General features: G+C 40.8%; 1 protein-coding gene across 2 annotated transcripts in view; it reads right to left on the bottom strand.

Moving 5' to 3' along the window:
- The window catches only part of LOC135708139 (uncharacterized), an 85,641-nt gene that overhangs the window by 19,475 nt on the left and 48,417 nt on the right, over positions 1-17,749 (bottom strand). The window lies entirely within an intron of this gene.

The raw sequence follows: 17,749 nt of genomic DNA, 5'->3' as shown, positions 1-17,749 counted from the left end.
CCCGTGAATGTGTAAAAAGCCTGGGTGAAGTGCATTAAGAAAGTTTAGAAGAAGAGTGAAGATGTCGCATACTCGCAAAGAACGGGAAAAGGAAGTTTCGTGACTGATTTAGATAATATTGAGTAGCTGATAGAATTTGGTCCCTATTATTTGCCACTGAGAAACTGTTCCGAAGCCAAGTAAAACCTCCACGAGGCGTCCCATCATTAGTTCCATCATTCGTTGAGTCACAGCGTTGAACCTACCTTTTGGCCACGAAAAGGCTTGCCAATGCACATCGAAAATCGACTACATCCGAACATTTGTTTATCTCAAATCGACGGAAGACATTCCGCGCAACTACCATAAACCGGACTAGTTCATATTGAACTTCATCAAGCTTCGTCTACAATTTGGACTTCTACATCAACACATGTCAAGCAGCCTTCAGGTTCAATTGGCTAAACTTGGTGAATTAGTTCCATTTTGTAAATTTATATCTTTTCAAACCAGTAACGTTGAGAGATCACTTTTTTGTGGTGCGTTACTGGTATAAGATCTACCACTGAACCCTAGTCGTGACAACTTCAATCTAGGGAATCAGGATTTTCCAGTTATCAACGGATCACATTTTAGTTCTTTTTTCTTTTTATGACTTGATAAGACTCGGCTAGTGACCACCGCCATTATGCATTTCTATATTGGTTATTTCAAATCAAAAATATTGTTTATGTTCATAGATTTCACATAATACTTTTCCCTTTGTCCTTTTCCCTTTTCCCTTCCTTCTTCTCTTTTTCCCTTTCCTCTTCTCTTTTCAGAAAGCGAGTAATGGCGCTATAGCCATAAGTCATAAAGGCTAGGACAAGAGTTAGTGCTCATGCCGTAACCGTCAGAAGAGAATGGAGCATCACTTAACCTTTCTAGCTTTGATGCTTCCAACGACCAACCAATCATATAATTACCAAAATTGGAACGTACGGTTCGAAATGTCCACGTTTCATCCATTTATTGGATTCTGAAGCATCGTGTTTAAATCTTCGATTTAAACAGGTCCGATGTTTTCTGAATCATCTTGCCCCTTAAATGCTGCACAGTAGGCCTGGCCGTTTTGATATGTGAGACGCATCTTCGATGTGAAACATATATCAAATAGACAAGAAAAATGATGTAGGTATATGAATCATTTTCCAGGCTGCTTTCAAGAACTGGCTGTGTTGGTGTTAGATTAGATTAGATTAGATAAACTCGAAAGACCAGCGCAGCATGATTTCACATCCAAATGAGCTGAAGAATTATCAGGATCTGATTTGAAATCGATTGAGCTTTGTGGAGCAAAATCGATATTTTGAACCACCCTAATAAATATGCGTGTGGGTATGTGTGATGCTTAAAAACTGACTAAAAGTAAATTTGTACGCACAAAAGACCTGTAATTCGTGATTCAATACGTTTAAAAAGTCCATTAATTAATGCTTTACAGTACTTTTATTAAAAATTCAAAGTTACAGCATTAGACGGTTACATTTCTCCAGTTCTAACGAAATCTCGAACTTTCCTCTTGATGGAGTCCATCAGCGCCCGCTCAGTGGCAATGGACACAGAATAAGCGCATTTCTTCCATTTTGCCCGCATTTGCCGGATGTTTTTGACTGCCCCGCCACTTCATCGAAGCCGCTGCTTTGTAATTTCGCAGTATTATTCGATTGGTGGAAATTCCGGGCAATTCAGAGGATTCATTAGCTTGGGGACAAAATCGATCGTTTTTGGCAGCATACCACTCCAGAACCACCTTGGAGTAGTGGCAGCTGGCCAAATCGGGCCAAAAGATGACCCATATGCTTGCGGATGAACGGTAATACACGCTTTTTCTTCGGTGTAAACTTGGGATGTCATCATCGAGGATGTGACAAATGGTTCCGTTTTCAGGCCACACCTGCAAATCGCTTGCCAAATCATGGCCTTCTTCGTGAACTTGTCGGCAAACACGAACTTTTGACCGGGAAGCTGGTTAAAATCGAGTTTGACGTATGTTTCGTCATCGATCAATGTGCAGCCCTTGTGTTTCGTCAAAACACGGTCGTACAAGAGCCTTGCACGCTTTTTGGCCGCGGAATTCTGCTTCATGTGCCGGTTCGGATGATTACTGGCTTTGTACGACTTGTATCCTTCCATGGCAAGGATGTTTCGCACCGTTTGAAAGTTGGCGTTGTACCTTCTGGCCACAGCTTGGATCGAAAGACCGGGGTTGACTTTAACGCGCCTCAACACCTTGCTGCGCAGCTGACGATCCCTGGTTCCAGTTTTTTTGTAGGTCCACTGATTCCTGTCTACACTCAGGATTTTCTTGTAGGTTTTGAGCACTCGAAAAACTGTTGTTTTCGGCATCTTCAGCACTTCAGCCAGCTTGGAACTGGACCACTCTGGATTTTCCAGGTGTTTGTGCACAATATTTCCATTTGACGTTATTTCTTAACGCAATCGACTACTTTGATCAAACTTGCACCAGTTGTTCTCTATAGAAGTGTTAACAAACCACTGTCAAAGATTTTCGATTCCCAACACTAGAGGCGTGCTAGCGGCGCGTGATGGGCGTACCAATTTACTTTTAGTCAGCCTTTATGATACCAATCCTGATGAATGTGGGCGTCTTAGTGGAATACCTGTATAATGAGAGAGAGAAGGATTAGTATTTTCCATTTAATTCCACTACTTTATTTGCTTATCCTTGACAGATACGCGTATTTCGTCTACTACTTGCAGACTTCATCAGTGCCATGCAGGGCTGTCTTGCATCAACGTATAGAGAGCAAAGTCAGTGATGAAAAATATTGTATTACTATCTTCGTCGCACTCCAAACAGCGCATGACAAATTCCGTACCAAGACAGCCCTCTTTCATTTACGCGAAAAAAAAAACTATCTCAGTACGTTCTCTCTCTGTTAGATCTGTCGGTTACTCGGAGAAGATTAAAAACTGCACGTTTTATTCAGCCGTTCCGTATTGTTTGACAACAAAATGATCTTTGACTATATGTTTTTAGTATTACTTCTACGTGAAGTCAACGATTTACATAGTTGAAGATGCTAATTTCAAATAACAGACTGTAGTGGTAATTTTTATACGATAGATGGAGTAGATGAAAGCATAGAGTTGATAGTTCCGTTAGAGTACGGCAGTGTGAAGATTGTATATAGATATTAGAATAGCGAACTAGGACAACTTTTAAGGAAGGTACAAATCGGTTTTTTCATCTCTCTTTACCAAACTCCCCCTTTGGAGAGGGATGGTGAGGGGTGTCCCCCCCCCCCGCCACCACTGGCAAAAAGAGATGAAAACCGACAATAGTTGCAATTTCCAAACCTACGACTGGATGCCTTCCTTCAAATAACAATTGAAGTGCGGTAAAAATCGGTAGAACTGTTTCAAACACACAGTTGGTACTTGAACGGGTCGGTTTTCATCTCTTTTTGCCAGTGGTGGCGGGGGGGGACACCCCTCACCATCCCTCTCCAAAGGGGGAGTTTGGTAAAGAGAGATGAAAAAACCGATTTGTACCTTCCTTAAAAGTTGTCCTAGTTCGCTATTCTAATATCTATATACAATCTTCACACTGCCGTACTCTAACGGAACTATCAACTCTATGCTTTCATCTACTCCATCTATCGTATAAAAATTACCACTACAGTCTGTTATTTGAAATTAGCATCTTCAACTATACAAACAAAATGATGATCGTTGGAAGCAACACAAAAAACTTAAAATGGGTACAAAATGGTTTCAAACCACCAACGTTGAGATTGTCAACCACTGGTCTATCACCGCTTAGGAGAATAGAGGGGCTAAAGGAAAACAAGAAGCGCTCATAGTGTGGTAACTAGTCTGCTCACATGCACGTTCGACGGTATTTGCTTTTTTTTTGTCCATGCATGATAGAAAAAAGAGAAATGTAGGTAAAAGATGCGATAGGATTTGTTCAAAGGGATTATTGTCAATGACGAAGGATGTATGGAAATGATGGTTTTTGTACCGCGACAATTTATTTTTGGTTTTCGTCAAACGTCACCAGTGCTGAGATTTGTCATTGTCATTGACAGACTTTCGCGCGATATTGACAAAATTGTTCGTCACATAGTCACTGACCGACTTGATCCTCAAAAAAACCTTCGTCAAAATCTCATTTATTTTTTCGTCAATGACCAAGATTCACCTGGCAACAATAAGTGTGATTTCCGACATTCTGTGTCACATTATTGTTATCCAAGTAGTTCAGGACGTAGATGCTTGTTCAAATTAACGGCTCCATGTAATTGTGTTGCTCAAGTCATTTAATTTCATTACAAATTTAGTTAATATAAAAATCCACACATGTTCGTCACTGACAGCATTGACAATTGACATAGTTTGCCTTGACTATGACTCAAATGGCTCAAATGAGTGACCAAAGCATAATTGTAAATATCACCGTGTATTGTCGAGATTTTGCAGCACTGAACTTCACTGACCAAACTGACCGTTACCAACTCTGGTGCCAAGTACTCAAGCTGGCGGGTATGAAAATCTTTAAATCGATGTATCTCCGTAAATATGGCTCTAATCGAGATTTGGAGGGTTCTTAGGTGTTAAAAAAAATTTCCCAACCCATTATTTTCAGGCTGGTGGGTATGAAAATCTTTAAATCGATTTATCTCCGTAAATATGGCTCTAACCGAGATTTGGAGGATTTTAAGGAGTCGAAAAAAAAATTAAAATGAATGTCCCAACCCATTATTTTCAGGCTGGTGGGTATGAAAATCTTTAAATCGATTTATCTCCGTAAATATGGCTCTAATCAAGATTTTTCTTAAAAAAAAAATGCCAAGTGGTGAGTACTTGGCACTGATGAAGTCTGCAACTAGTAGACAAAATACGCGTAAAAGATAAGCAATTATAACGAAACTTAAAGGAAATAAACCAACCCACTCAAAGCTCTTCTTGTTATATATTTTATAGGAATCTGCTTACGTAAGGGGTATCGCAAAATTTAGCGTACACCTGAAAGAATTTTATTTAACACTTTGAATTGATAGATTTTAGGTGACTGGTGGTTGAATAACTTTTTTATTGATTTATCAGTATGTTTTTGTACTTAATTGGCAAAGCCCGTATGAAGTTTGAGTAATGGTGAATTTTACTAAAATTAGAAAAGACGTTTTTTCTAAAATCGCTCAAAATTTCTTGCACCCTTCATCAAATAAAGCCAATAATATTATCGATAACCGATAAATGGTTGATGAACCAGCACTGAAAAATTCATAAATATATCTATTTAAATAGTGCTCGTAATGCTGTTTCCTAAAATTTGAGGACAGCTGTACGCTCAATTCTGATACGCACACACGTTTTCTCTGTCTATTTTCGCATACTGAATTATTATAATCATCATCAAGTACAGAGCATGCTGGTTTTAGATTTTTTCACATACTGTACCGAGCACCTGTGTATTTCCATACTCACATGCGCGAAGGGGGCTTCAGTACCAAGCCTACTGCACTAATTTTTGCTCCAGTAGCACTTTTCTGGCAAAGTCCATACAAAACTCGGTATGGTAATTTACGGCACTGGTCTAAGAAAGTTGCACGCTGCCGCCCTGCCCTGTTCTCTTTATAATCACATTTCTCATGGGATATTATGGCTATTACTGGCTGGAAGCATACTCCTTCTCTTTCTTTCGGTGCAGCACAAGTGCCGGTATCTCAAACACGGCTACTTCAAGCTTGTACCCGAAGAAGCTGTAAAAACAGGAGTCAGAGCATTACAAATTAGCGTGAAGAAAGACAGGTAGGGGTACCAAGCCGAACAATGTGTGGGTTTGTGTCGCTTCTGCTATAGCCTCGGCCTGCAGTAAACAATGTGATGAAAGAAGCGTAAAACATGTGTTCCCAACTTTTCAGCAGGTCATTATACAATTAGCAAGTGAAGTGCGCGGGGTTCTCGGGATTCCCTGCTGGCGCTCCGGTGGATCAAGAGGGATCAAATATGTTGATTGGGGATTCCATGAAGACGTTGTTCTTGCATAGAAAGTGGAGATAAGAAGCCGCAGTTTTTCTTTTGAGCTGTTGTGTGTTTATGTTGGCGGGAGAAGGTGTTGGCAAATATGTGAACAGTTTTGCCGGTTGCTTGAAGCATAACAATTTGGACAGTATGATCAAGAAGATCGAAGACATACGAAGCCACGATACACATGTACAAATTGAATAGTAGCATTACAACATTTCAATAAGTTTTGACATTTTATAGAGTTCAATTTGATTGCTATTATAAGAAAGACTTCAATGCAATACACAGACGAACCCCTGGGCGATTTGAAAAGGTTGTTTTTTTTCCTTTGGTTTGTTTTTTCCGTCGATCTTGTTTTCCGTGCTGAGCACCAATGCTACCGACATGCCAGGAAGGCAGCTCCCACACCTGGACCCTAACTATCGACCCATCAACTCATAAACCGGGGACCAACGGCTTTACTTCCCATCCGAAGGAAGGCGTGATCAGAGATGTTATGCCTCAGAACATCCCGGCGGTGCCGACTGGGATTGAACCCAGGCCTGCTGGGGTGAGAGGTAATCACGCTTACCACTACACCACCGGCGCCGTTTGAAAAGGTTGTGTCACTTATCACCTTTTATAGTTTTCTAACGTTCCTCGTGAGCTTATTTAGCGTCGCTTCTAATCTGCATAATCCGTGCAATTTATCCACACTTACTGAATTGAATCTTATCGCTCCACGATAATATGCCACAATCTTCAAGAAGCTGATCAGTACAAAGTGTGTCAATCATTGCCAGTCAGTGGCTTTAATCGCTCCAGATAGGGACAACTTTTTCCATTTCATTCCATTCCCTTTTAATTGACCTACTGATGGGAAACTCGTATCGACGCATCTTTCCTAAAATGGGGCAAGCTCTACCGCACTTGTTTTTTGCGAACATGCGTGTGTCTATGTGTGTGTGTGTGTGCGGTGTATTGTCGGCAGATAGGTGTCTATATCAGAAAGGAGAAATCTCCAACAAACTATCAGAACAATTATGTTGGTGAATTGGCAGAGATTGGAGAAGAAGATAAAAACATCTTAATTGGTATGCCGATGTGAGAAAAAATCATCTCTTTGCGAGTAAAGTTCATTACTAACGGGTGCGTATAAATGTATTACAGGAGTAGTTATGTTGTTTTTTTTCAACTTACTGGTACCCTACTGAAGTGAGTGTGTGTTCTTTTGACAATGTAAACATGCAACAAGCTTGATTATATGTGGATTAAACTTTAATCAGCTTTGAACTTGAAACGATAAGGCTATTCGGATCGCTTTATGGTAATAAAAAGTTATAAATATAACCTTCATCAGAGCATAGCAAATCATTCGCAGCGCAACATTACCTCACTTATAAGTAAGTAACGAGTCTATAGAATTATCATTAATTTTTCCGCTTCGCGTTAACGAATCATATTGTACCACATCCCATAGCAAGCTTTTGGCCTAACGATTACAGTTATTATCCAATCAAATTGAATTTAATTTCTTTCTAACGTATACGTATATATACACACACTTAGAAATACCTAATCTTACACGTGACGGAATCCATCTTTGACTAAAAAGATGAGACGTAAACAAACATGTCATGTAATATGAAGTGCTCCTCAACTGAAAAGTTCGTTGTTCGACGAAAAGTGCGTTTGATTAAGCTTTTGGCGAGAATGAGAAATTGTTTGGCAAAGTTCGATGAGCTTCAATGAAGTATTCAAAATTTCAGGGAAACTGTGGGAATTTCAAGGAATATCTACACACTTAGAAAAAACCATGTAAATTTAGGTGCTCTAAGAGTGGCATATACGAGCGTCAATTTTGACATAAATTTGATTCATAACAGACGCGAAATATTGCTCAATCAAACGTACTTTTCGTCGAGCAACGAAATTTTCAATCTCGGAGCACTTAATATTACATGACATGTTTGTTTACGTCTCATCTTTATTCTTTAGTTATTTCTAAGTGTGTATAAACTTCAAGGCAATTCATTTAACTTTAGTAAAAAAGCGGGAAGTTGAAAAGAAAAACCGTTAAGAAATTCAGGGAAGTCCACACTTAGAAATTATTATTTTTACACGAGACGTAATTTAGCTTTGACGTAAATCATGGAACGTAAACAAACATGGCATGTAAAATTAAGTGCCCTGAAAATGAAACATATGCAACTCGACGAAAAGTGCGTTTGATTGAATTGATTTTCTCGTCCTTTTCAACTGATTCTTATGTCAAAAGGGCCGCTTGCATGTGTCGGTCTCAGGGCACTGACATTTACATGTCTTTTTCGTAGTGTGTAGAGAACTTGATGGATGCTCAGAGATCTTACGGGCAGTTAAAATAGCATTAGGAAAGTACCTAAAATATCTGGAAATTTTTGATTGCCGGGGAAATTTTAAGATAACGAAGAATTAGTTTCGATATGAATCACATTACGTGGTCGGTAAATGCTGGGTAATGCGCAATACAGATCCCATTGAGATCACTAGCCTCTTCCTAGCAACTCCTATCCCTACCTCCCCGCACACTTAGAAAAAACTACTTTTACACGAGCAGGCAATCAAAATGAACGATTCAGATAAAGATAATGGCATTCTCATTTTGGTTACACTCATGATTAGTACAAATCCATAAATCACAATTGACAGTTCTGGAAACGATAATGCGATTGTCATTTGTGTAACAGATCATGATCATATGAAATAGCGATAATCTCAGATCATCATCATCAGCTCTCGTCTCTGAAAATTCCCCATTTAAGACAAGGCTAATCAAATATCCTATAATATGTGAATTTTCGGAATGAGGATGACGTAAAGAGATCGAAAATCGATGTTTGCCGCCATTATGAAATCCAAGATGGTGGCCATTAAGAAAAATTGTCGAGAATTGATGTCCGCCACCATTTGGAAATGCAAGATTACCCTGCAATGGGGGTATTTTCGGAACAGGGATAGCATGCAGATGTAGAAAATTAATATCTGCCGCTATTTGGGAATCCAAGATGGTGGCTATTGATTTTAGAAACAACTTTTCCCTACAATGTGTGCATTTTTGAAACCGGGATGACGTGTAGATGTCTAAAATTGATGTCGGCCTGAATGTGGTTGACTAGTGTATTTGTTAGTTCTTTTTAAAACCAAGGATCGCCAAATTGGATTCCAAAATGGCGGTTGACATCGATTTTCAACATCTACACATTATTCCAGTTCCAGAAATACCCATATTGTAGGGTATTTGACAGTTTTTTTTTTCCGAAACCAACGGCCGAGATGACGGATTTCAAAATGGGGACCTACATTGATTTTCAAAATATATGTGTCATCCTGATTCCAAAAATATCCGTATCACAGACAAACAGACGTAACTCTTCATTGTGTATCTTCGTTCACGCATTTAACGGTTGATTTGAATATTATCAGCTCCGCGAACTACTCGCCGCAGCGCTGGCATCGGATCACTTTGACGTTTCTATACATTCTATAGAACTTTTATGCAATATTGTTTGCGAGTTAGCGAGCAATCTTGTTTTCCGCGAGAAGCCAGAGAGATGTCGTTACTGACGTCTTATGTTTTGAGATACTATGTTTTCAAGAAAAACTTGTTCAAAGTGTTACGTCTGTTTGTCTGTGTCCGTATTGTAGGGTATTTGACCTCTAGAACAACTTTTCCGAAGACAGCAAGTTCCTAGATTTTGAGAAACATTACAAAGTGATTGTTATCGTATCATAGAGATGAACTAGCCTAAGGCTAAAAATCTCTTTAATGAAGAATAAAAAAAAAAAAGTTATCGTATCAGTAGATTATCGTTTTTGTTGCTGATCATGATGCGTAACGCAAATGATAATCCACGATCTTACTGTACACTGATCATGATTCCGTTAACTAGTATTTTTATCGTCGGTAAGCATCGGAAGATAGCATTTTCTTGATTCCCTGTACACGAGACGTAATCCATATTGGACGTAAATCATAGAACGTAAACAAACATTTCATGTAAAATTAAGTGTTCTCAAACCGAAACATCAGGGAACCGAAATTTACACGACTTGTTAGTAGTGTGCGTGGTATCGGCCGGGAACTGTGACCAACCTTAGGGAAGATCGAGTAACCAACCCCGGTGGGAACTTTGGTCATAGGTTGACAGCGAAGGGGGGTTTGCTTCGGCAAGCCTTAGCGTCTGTTCTCCAGGAGGAGCGGCTCACAACAGCGTCTGTTCCCCATGTTAGGGGCGGCTGATCTACGTCAGAGTGCCAGTGAAGGACTCTAAGCGCAACTGTGCACCCTGGTCCTCCGGAATGTTAGGGGGTTGGTGTCAGGCCCTGCGAGCCAGCCGTAAAAAAGCATTGCAACGGAAAATCAGCAACAGAGGAATACGAACCGAGACCAACGGCAGCGACTCCAGCGACGAAATAGGACTTGCGATTGGAAACTCGACACGTGGAACTGTGAACGTTTAGAGGTAATCATATCATCTACCAGAGTTGCGGCAACACACGCGAGCTGGGCACAGCTTACATCGTCATGGGCGAAATGCAGAAGCGCGTGATCGGTTGGTGGCCGATCAACGAAAGAATGTGCAGATTGAGGATCAAGGGCCGATTCTTCAACTTTAGCATAATCAACGTGCACAGCCCTAACTCCGGAAGCACTGATGATGACAAGGACGCATTTTACGCGCAGCTCAACCGCGAGTCGAACGCTGCCCAAGCCACGACGTCAAGGTCATCATAGGAGATTTAAACGCTCAGGTAGGCCAGGAGGAGGAATTCAGACCGACGATTGGAAAGTTCAGCGCCCACCAGCTGACGAACGGGAACGGCCTACGACTCATCGATCTCGCCGCCTCCAAGAGCATGGCCATACGCAGCACCTTTTTCCAACACAGCCTCCCTTATCGTTACACCTGGAGATCACCACAGCAGACGGAATCGCAAATCGACCACGTTCTGATTGATGGACGGCACTTCTCCGACATTATCGACGTCAGGACCTATCGTGGCGCTAACATCGACGCGGGCGGGCGGTAATGCTGCAGCATGGAACCCGACAGAACGTGAAACGGTTTAAACAGAAGCGGAAACAGCAGACCCGCATCTTTCGGAAAAAAAACGCCGCCTGGTAGAAGCGGAGTGCTAGGAAATGGAACTGCTGTGCCGTTCCCAAAAAACATGGAAGTTCTACCAGAAGCATCCCGCAACGGCTTCGTGCCGCGAGCCGAAATGTGCAAGGATAAGGACGGGAGCCTCTTGACGGACGGACGTGAGGTAATTGAAAGGTGGAAGCAGCACTTCGATGCACACTTGAATGGCGAGGAGAACGTAGGAACGGGAGACCAGCGCAATGGAAGAAACGACTACGTCAGTGCAGCAGATGACGGAACTAACCCAACTCCCACGCTGAGGGAAGTTGAGGATGCCATTCAGCAGCTCAAGAACAACAAAGCAGCTGGTAAGGATGGTATCATTTGTTCATCGACTTTAAGGCGGCACATGACAGTATCGACCGCACAGAGCTATGGAAAATCATGAACGAGAACGACTTTCGTGGGAAGCTGATCAGACTGATCAAAGCAACGATGGACGGTGTGCAAAACTGCGTAAGGGTTTCGGGTGAACTATCCAGTTCGTTCGAATCTCGCCGGGGCCTGCGACAAGGTGACGGACTCTCATGCCTACTCTTCAACATCGATCTAGAAGGTGTAATGCGACGAGCCGGGCTCAACAGCCGGGGTACGATTTTCACGAAATCCGGTCAATTTGTGTGCTATGCGGACGACATGGACATTATCGCAAGAACATTTGGAACGGTGGCAGAACTATACACCCGCCTGAAACACGAAGCAGCAAAGGTCGGACTGGTGGTGAGTGCGTCAAAAACAAAGTACATGCTAGTAGGCAGAACCGAACATGACAGGATTCGTCTAGGAAGTAATAGACACGATAGACGGGGATACTTTCGAGGTAGTGGAGGAATTCGTTTACCTTGGATCCTTACTGACGGCTGACAACAATGTGAGTTGTGAAATAGCATCATCAGTGGAAGTCGTGCCTATGGGCTCCAGAAGAAACTACGGTCAAAAAAGATTCACCCCCGCAGCAAATGTACCATGAACAGAACGCTAATAAGACCGGTAGTCCTCTATGGACACGAGACATGGACTATGCTCGAGGAGGACCTGCAAGCACTCGGAGTTTTCGAGCGACGTGTGCTAAGGACGATCGGCGGTGTGCAGGAGAACGGTGAGTGGCGGCGAAGAATGAACCACGAGCTCGCTGCACTCTACGGTGAACCCAGCATCCAGAAGGTGGCCAAAGCCGGAAGGATGCAGTGGGCAGGGCATGTTGCAAGAATGCCGGACAACAACCCTGCAAAGTTGGTGTCTAACTTTAAAAACTGTCGCATTTATGGCCCTTCGCTCATTTTCAACTTCTATTCAATTTTCGAACTGCCGTACTCTAACGGAACTATCCACCTACTCTCTTCTAATGATCATTCTCTAGCTAATAAATTATCACACTAAAGCTTCATGTAAGCATTTCCAACCAACTCTGAAAATCGCTAACTTCGCGTATGAAGTAACATAAAAACACTTTGAATGTCCTGGAAGCTGCTTGAAATCCGCCTTCACATAAGTTTCGTCGTCCATGACGACACAGTTGAACTTTGTGAGCAGATTCGTATACAGCTTTCGGGACCGCTGCTTTGCCGACGTGTTTTGTTTGTAATCTCGGTTCGCCACCTTCACCTTCTTAAACGTCGACAACCTGGCTCGTTTCTTGGCCCGCTGCACAGTAGTATGGGAGACATTGAGCTTGCCAGTGACGTCCCGAATGGAAAGGTTAGGATTCCGCTTATATTTCACCGCCACCTTCAACGTCGTCGCTGCCACGTTCGGATTACGATTGCCGCCGCTTCCAGGCTTCCTGGCGGTCGACAGACGCTCCCTCAACACTTTTAAAACGTTTGTCACGGTCGATTTGGCCTCATCCAGCAATTTTGCCAACATGGCGTGTGAGAACGTCGGATTCTCTTGCTTTTGACACGCTGCTCCTCTTGCTTGGACGTCATTTTGAAAACTGGGGAGCAAACTGTGAAAACTCATCATAGCAACCATTGTAATACACTCAACTTCCAAATGCATTTTATGGTTTTTTATGCATTTTAAACAGAAATACACCAATTTGAAGTTGACCAATTTTTGCGCGTTCCAGACCTTAGTCGTCATACGTATCTGTCATCCATAAAAAATACTAAGTTAAATTAAATGGAAAATAAACATCTTCTTATGCTCTTGTGAGTATTCTACTAACAACCTAATACAAAAACATGGTTTATCAAATGAATCGCCGATGAGCGTTAACGTGATTTATTACTGACGGCAAACGAGTTATGCAACTTCTACATCTGGAAACAATGGAACCCATCAATACATTTTGTATCGCCTCGGAAAACCACCGGCGTCGTCTCAAAATTGCCTTTAAATCGCTAAACTAGCTGCGAATCGTTTTAAGAAGTATATTCGGTAAAACGCCGGAAGAGTCTAGAATCGCAAAATGGCTTTAATATGAATTTCTAAGGAAGCCTTATAATGAAACTTCAAGCGCACACAGCTCTCACAAAACAAACGATAGCGAAATTACAACAGCAAACATGGAGTTTCAGTTTCATTACTGTGTGCTTTGTGGGAGCTAACATGTGTGTACTTGAAGTTTTAACACAATGCTTCCTTAGTGATTTAACTAAAAAGCTCATAGAAAGCCAAAACAAACGGCAAAACCAAGCCAACAAATCGGTTAAATGACAATTAATGGTCTCACAGTGTGCTTCATAGAATAAAATAAATGGGAAACGCCGATCCCGTAACAATTCGAAAGAGGGGAGTTTTCCCGTCATTTTGAGACTCAATTTAAATATTTCATCGGGTGCACTTTTTCATACAAAATATGGGTCAATTTGAGCGGAGAGTCCGCTTTGAGAAGCGTCCGAGAACGGTTGTGTGTTTTTGCTCCGCTGCGTCCTTTTTTTTTTAGAGCTCGGGCTATCTTTGTGCTGCCGTGTAGTTTTTCGGTGCTCGCATTTGAATAGTTTTATGTCCCGGACGCGATAATTCTATTTAGAATGATTTGTGCTGATGTTTTTCCCCTGTTGCTTTGGTGCCTGGTGTGCTCTCGCTCCCTTTGTTGACAGTGTGACTCGACCGATGATTATCAGATGATCAGATCAGATGATCTATTATTAGGTTTTTGCGGTGTGCATTGCTTTTGTGCACAGAGTGACATGAAGAAGAAAAGTGATATTTAGGGTATACGTCCCTAACCTCGGTCTAATATGCAGCCATCGATTACGTTTTTAATCATAACTCATCAATGAATTTACCTGCAAACGATATTCTACTGCTAAATGGTATGCTTAGATATGCTTATCATGTCGTTTGCTATCAGAAACCACGAAAAGTTGAAAAACTTACTTTTTTTAAGACAATAACTCACGAGGGAAATGTATGTAATATGGGTCTATTGTCCCCAAATTGGGTCTATTTATGGATGCAACTTCGTCCTATCTTGTTTGATCCTCAAAAAAACGCTCTTGGTAACGTTTTCTGATGTATTTTTTTTTATCACTATCACTGTTAACTTAATGCTCTTCATTCCTCAAAACATTTCTTAGAGAAAATTTTACGAAAACTACATTAAATCACTCAATTTAAAAATTAAAAATTAAAAATTTCGCTTATCGTCTTTTGACCGCAGAATATCTAAATCAGAACATTGTGATGTTCATTATACAGGTTTGGCAGAAAAAATCTCCCTTCCTGTTCGTTCCTTATCATCCAAATGCAAAACAACATTGTTGACGTTACTCTTATTGCTATATGCTGTCAAATGAATTTCATGGGCCATAGTTAGGAACATAGAAAAGAAATGTGTCCCTAAAGTTGGGTCCATGTTTTACTTGTGAAAACGTTGTTAAACAATTAAAATAAACATAAAATATTCAAACAGCAACTGTAAGTTTTACGTCTAGTGTGTATTATCAGGTAATTCCAATCAATAAATGCCATAATCAGGCCATTTGATGATCGTCAGTCAACCTTCCCATCTTAACCTTATAAGTCATGGCGGCTAAAAACTCCGAACATTGTGATATTCTCAACCAGTTTTATTACTTACGAGAGCTGAAAATGTATTGAAATGTTGTGATATAAATTGATTTGTGTGTGGTACACATTTATCAACCATCAGTGATCAATATTTTCCTTATTTTTTGTGTAATATTCCTTAATTAATTATTTATTTGCGTGATAGGCCGAATGAAAGGACTAGACCCACATTACATACCGTAACCCTAGTTATTGTGTGTTTGGATTCGCTGGAGGAGGAATTGTTTAAAAATGACTAGAGAAAATTAAGCATCGAGAATGCGCTCCCGGATGTATTGATTTGGTGAGTACGTTCCAGTTGAAAATTGTTCTCTCTAAATATCCCTTTTTTGAATACGTTTCATCAATCAAACATTATTATATGTTGGGTTTGGGGGGGGGCAGCCTAAGGGTTTCAATGGATTTGTAGACTGGACAAGTGTTCGTGGATTTGCCAGTCCCTTGTCACGTGTTGATAGACGTACATCTTGTCGTTTGTCTTCCAAAGGTCTTCAATGAAGTTGATTCACCCAGCTGCAACAAACCATCAGGCAGAACTTTACAACCAGTGAAGTATCTGCAGTCATATGTAATCCTTGCACTGATGGTGGGTTCTATTCACATCACATGTTCCCCTATAAAAAAGTGAATTTGTGTCGCATATATTATAATCTCATCTGATTCTGGATTTTACAGTCAGCTTCACAGGTGTCAACCTCCTGCCCAGGAATAAGGAAAACTTCGTTAAAGTCTCTTATTGTGTTTCCCTTCCGACTGGGGGACTTGTAGACTTCGGGGCAAACTTTCTTTGACGGTGGTGGATTATTCCCTTCGTTCGCCTCCGTATCCGAAACTGGCTACATCTGTTCCAATTCTGCTTCAGCCTCCAAGCGAGTCTTGAACTCTCTTTTTTTCACTCAATTGATACGTTCCCACATTGGGTTTGGCATGGAGAACTCGTCTTGAGAGAGTTTCGCTACCGCGTTTTTTTCCGGCCAGTGTAGGATTCCAGCTTCTTTCCAACCAGAAAGAATTACGGTTAGGCATGTTTCGCATCTTTCAATTGTTTGTACCACTTTAAATGGCATTTTTTCCGCACTTGAACTTGGACGACACTAGCTGACTCCCTTCCGAAACATTTTGAACTGTCACTTTTCTCCAGGCAACTTTGTCATCATAAAACTGAACGGTACCAAGTCAAGTCAAAATGGATAATAAATAAACAATAAGGTATTCATATTTACTTTATAAATGCTATAATAAACCATTGTGCAGCGATGATCGAGACGTTTTCGTCGGATAAGATTATTTTGCGGCCGAGTGTCTAGGAAGCTATGGAAACCGAAATGGCTCTTGATTTTGTTTTATGCCCTTATAGTATAAACCACCATCGCACTTTGTGAGTTGCCCCAATAGAACCCTTGCTTTTGGTTTGAATCAGTACAAATTCGTTCTATTATATAAAAAAAAAAGAAGTATACATATTCATTTTCTTCCGAACTAAATAAACCACCATCACACTTTGTGAGTGGATCCAACAGTATCCTTGCCGTTGGTCTAAATCGGGTCAAATCGGTTCTAATAATTATTTTATATTCAATCAAGTAAACCACCATCACACTTTGTGAGTGGCCCCAACAGCATCCTTGCTGTTGGTTTAAATCGGTTCAAACCGCTTATAATTAATTATTTTGGTCATTGATAAAATAAAATAAACCATCATCACACTTTGTGAGGGGCCCCAACAGTATCCTTATTGTTGGTTTAAATCGGTATACACACATCTAATAATGATCTACATCTCTAGACAGCCGGCTGTTTAGAGCATAAATCGAAAACACTTATAAATAACTACACAAAACAAAAGATCGCATCACTTATCAAGGTGAATCCTGATCCAACGAACCTAACCCACTAACAAAACCTCCTTCCTGTGACTTTTGTGGGATGCAGAGGTAAACACGGTCCCAAAACAACAAAAGTCACACACTAACATTCCTTCCCTCTCCCACCTGATTGCAAGGACGTGGCCGGTGACGTTATTGATCTTTAAAGGTAGGAGTCACTGGAACATGTACACTGAGAATGGCAGGTTACTACCAAGCCCCATTCAGTTGATTCTTTGTACAATTTCACTGGTTCAGATCAATCACGGAGTGCAACTATCGATACGTGCAGTCAGACTAAGCTAAGCTAAGCTAAGCAAAATATGGGTCAATTTGAGCGTTTGTTTATATGGGTCACCGTTTGATCAGTATTTTTTGTATGGAAAAAGCCGAGAAAAAAAAAATTGGGTCAAAATTCCCAGAAGAAAAATTTAAGTAGTAGTCTCAAAATAACGGCCCCCTCTTCCGAAAGGTAAAGGTTTCAGGAATGTATTTTTGTTTTGTTTTAATCCTATCCGTGGTTTTAGAGCTCTTTCAAAATTTAAACTTTTTGATAAAATGAAAGTCAGGAATTGAAATGGTAAGCGGAATAAAGGGTGATACGGTCAAAATTTGGTCAATATCAACTTGACGTATTTCTTTCAATTTTGCATTTAAAAAACCTGAACACCCCTCATTTTGAAG

The sequence above is a fragment of the Ochlerotatus camptorhynchus genome, unplaced genomic scaffold, assembly GCF_037179485.1.
Source record: "Ochlerotatus camptorhynchus isolate MF236.1 unplaced genomic scaffold, CSIRO-AGI_Acam_v1.1 ptg000026l, whole genome shotgun sequence".
NCBI lineage: Eukaryota > Metazoa > Arthropoda > Insecta > Diptera > Culicidae > Ochlerotatus > Ochlerotatus camptorhynchus.
The sequence above is the reverse complement of the archived record's forward strand: the minus strand, read 5'-3'. Positions and strand labels throughout refer to the sequence as shown.